This window comes from Octodon degus, unplaced genomic scaffold, assembly GCF_000260255.1.
Source record: "Octodon degus isolate 3935 unplaced genomic scaffold, OctDeg1.0 scaffold00138, whole genome shotgun sequence".
In the NCBI taxonomy this organism is placed as follows: Eukaryota; Metazoa; Chordata; class Mammalia; order Rodentia; family Octodontidae; genus Octodon; species Octodon degus.
This window is the reverse complement of record NW_004524714.1, coordinates 5,896,644-5,900,004: the sequence shown is the minus strand read 5'-3', so window position 1 is coordinate 5,900,004 and position 3,361 is coordinate 5,896,644. Positions and strand designations below refer to the sequence as shown.

The window sequence follows — 3,361 nt, the reverse complement described above, 5'->3', positions numbered from 1 at the left end:
TGTTGAAGTTCCATCTACACTGGTGGGTGTTCTACCCCCAGAATTGAATAAGTCAAAGGGAGATAAATAAAGGGGCAGCTCAGAAGGTATGGGCAGTGTGCAGGGAGGAGAGTGTCCTGGTCCTTCTCCGGAGGGTGCCTTCTGTGTGACAGGAGGGTTTGTGGTACTCATGAAGTGTCTGTTGGACCACAGCACATTGCGTATTGAAGGGAGGTGACTGTGGTCTCCAGACTGCCTATGCTAAGGCAGTGACTCGGGCCAGGAGACCTCCCCATGGGAAAATCCAACTGAGGGATTAGAGCACCGCGACTCTCAGCCACATGATATGAGACTCCCCTCCGGGAGCAGAACGTGGGGTAAAGATTGAATCTGGGGTGCCTGCCCATTAGCTCAGTTGTTGGGGGGCCTGCCCATTAGCTCAGTTGTTTAAGTGACTGCTTCAACAAAGCAATCAGGATGCTGTAGTTCGATCACCAGACCCTCAAGCCTTAGCAGACCTGCCCTGAAGGCATCCTGAGCCAGCAAAAAAACAAACAAAACAACAACAACAAAAATACCCCACCTCATCTAAAAAAAATAAAATGAATACACATAAAAAAAAAAAGATTGAATCTGACCAACTGGCCAATGAGCTCATCAATTATGCTATGTAATGAAACCTGAATAAAAAATTGGATACTGTGACTTAGGTGAGCTTCTCTGCATGACAATGCCATACAGATTGTTTTTTTTTTTTTTTCCAGAGACAAGAAAGTAAGTTTATTTTACCATTCAATTATTTTCTTTAAAAAGTTTAATGCTTAACAAAATAAAACAAACTTTTAGTACCATAAAAACCTTCTGACATATACAATGACATATTATTACTATGTACAATTTCAAAAACAAAAGCTTCCAGCCAAAGTAAAGTGATGTTGAACATCCTGGCTATACTTGATCTATGAGAAATTTCCTAGATGGCAAATGTTTTCCTTGACTAGGAAATAAATCAGATAAATTGAAAAATATAAATAAGACCTTCAATGAATTGAGAATCATAAAAATGCTATCTAAAGTTCAGTCATCTGGATCTTGGGAAGTTTGTCATAGTTCTAAGAGTTCAATGAGCAAAATGAAATCTTGTGAAGGTTCCAGCTTCAGTCTTCCAGGACGTATGTTGTGGGTTCACAGTTGGGCTGTTAAAAACAAAAAGCTGTCCCCTGTTGTGGCAGAACTTGGCACATGACTCACATGCCATTTTTCACCAGCTCATGGACTCCATTCTCATCAATGATTAAAGGTGCATGGAATTCTTTATCTGCCACGTAACTTTCTAGCCCTTCTCCAGCATAAGAGATAAGAGGAGAGATTTCACACTGGATTGGTACATCATTTGCATCCTTCAAGCGGGGAATTGCTGGAAGGCGAGAACCATTTTCATCTACGAAGTGGTCCCCGGCATTGAGCACCCAGCAATGGTGAAGGGACATCAAAGCATGCCTTGCAGTTGTAGGGTTGTCCTTCCCATTCTGTCTGCATTCTCTAGCAGGGAAAACTCATCCTCCCGTAATACTTCATATACCACAAACTTCTTTGCAAACTGGAAGATGTCAAAAACAAATTTTTCCATCTTTATTCCATTTGGCTTGTCTGGCTTAATTAACCCTCCCCGGGAACCCATATATGGAATCTTCTTTTGAGCCACATGGTGCTGCAGCTGAGGTTCATAAACATTGACAACATCTCTCAGAAATGGTACAGTGAAGAAATGATTAGCAATGTTGCCCGTGTTGAACAACAGTCGTCCATCAGAGCTTCGTTTCTGAGCTGTTGCCAGGGAAATTTCACTGCATTCTATCGCCTGGTATACTCCATCCACTCGGCAAACCACTCCAACTGGCTCTGTAGGGTTTGTCTTCTCTACCACCTTCGCTCCACAGTCTGTTCCTTTCAGAATGCAAAATCCAATAAACCGTGGATCTGCCACTTTGACCAATATATTGTCCGCACAATAGACACGAATGCACCAAATGCCTCTTTGTTCCATATCCTCCACAATATTCTGGGCTGCAAGAGCCCAATAAAGACCCCCATTTCCATCTGGGGCCATAGAAACTTTGTTCTTCTCTTCCAAAATAATTTTCCCATCAAAACTCATAGCAGGTAGTGTTCCCTGCTGAAAAAAAATTGCATTCTCTTTTTTTAAACCAAAGCACTTGTGCTTTGTGAAGAACTCCTGTGTTGCTTCCATTGTTCTGCCACTGGTCATTATATCCCATGGAATGATGCATTTGTTGCCATAATATTTTTCAGCTAACAGTTGTAGCTTCAGGATACGTTCTGCCTGAATCTGAAAAAGTGTCTTATGGGATGGTAAGCCAACATCATACATCCCCTTGGGATACGCAACTCCAAGTCTTGTTCCCTGCTCACCAGCTAGTAGGAGAACTGCTACTTTGTTCTGATAAATCTGGTAAAGTCCTTCACTTTCCCAGGCCTGCAGCTGATCTTGATCCCTCGTGGCACTGCCCAGCAACTCCCGAGGGACGGGTTTCATGCGTGCATCTACTTTCTCTTGATGAGAAGACTGGTTAAATCCTTCAATAGCCTTTCGGAAAAAGCAATTCAGCTCCTCAAAGGTCATGGCCTGAAGCTCTGCAGGAAGTCCTACCTGGTGGGCTTCTTCCAGCTCATGCCAGAACTGCAGCAGGTGTTCTTGCCCAGCTTTGGACAACCTGTGTCTGAGGTCATTAACATTCATAGTGCTTGGGTGGCCAAGCTCTGCGAAACCAGGAGTGTGATACTTGCACTGGAAAACCTCCCTCTGCGCCACTGGGGCTCTCCCCGCGACTGTGGCTCCCTCGGCTAGGCCACTCATCTGCGTCCCGGGCCCGCCTGAAATATATGCCCTCATCCGGCTGGCCGGGGCGGCGGGGCGGGCCGGGAGCGGGGGCCGAGGGCAGCGCCACCCCGGCTTCCCCTCCCCTCTCGCCGCGCTGAGAGGTTAAGGTGCCCAGATTGTTACATATAGTTGTGTATCATCGGAGGTTACAGGGGCCTGAAGTCCGTGGGAGCTTAGTATTTGGACCCTCCCAAACCTTACTTAGGTGTCTCTTTGTCTGGTTCTTATTTGTATCTTCCCCGCCCCCCGCCCCCCAGGATTGAACCCTGGGTCTTCACACTGAGATCCATCTCTAGCCCTTTTTTTTTGTTTTTTTAAAAACATTTATTTGTTTATTTAGTGTGTGTGTGTGTGTGTGTGTGTGTGGCCAGCTCAGCCCACCAGGGGGCGCGGCTGGCTGGCATATGGTGCTGGGGGATCGAACCGCGGTCCCTGTGCTTTGCCAAGCTTGTTCCAAGTAGGTGCTTTAGACCATTGAGC

General features: G+C 45.7%; 1 pseudogene across 1 annotated transcript; it reads right to left on the bottom strand.

The window, feature by feature from the left end:
• Window positions 1-1,212: 1,212 nt before the first annotated feature.
• On the bottom strand, window positions 1,213-2,844 carry LOC101574309 (annotated as a pseudogene). The gene has a single exon (XR_192759.2). The product of XR_192759.2 is annotated as a UDP-N-acetylhexosamine pyrophosphorylase pseudogene (transcript).
• Between the last annotated feature and the right edge of the window lie 517 nt (window positions 2,845-3,361).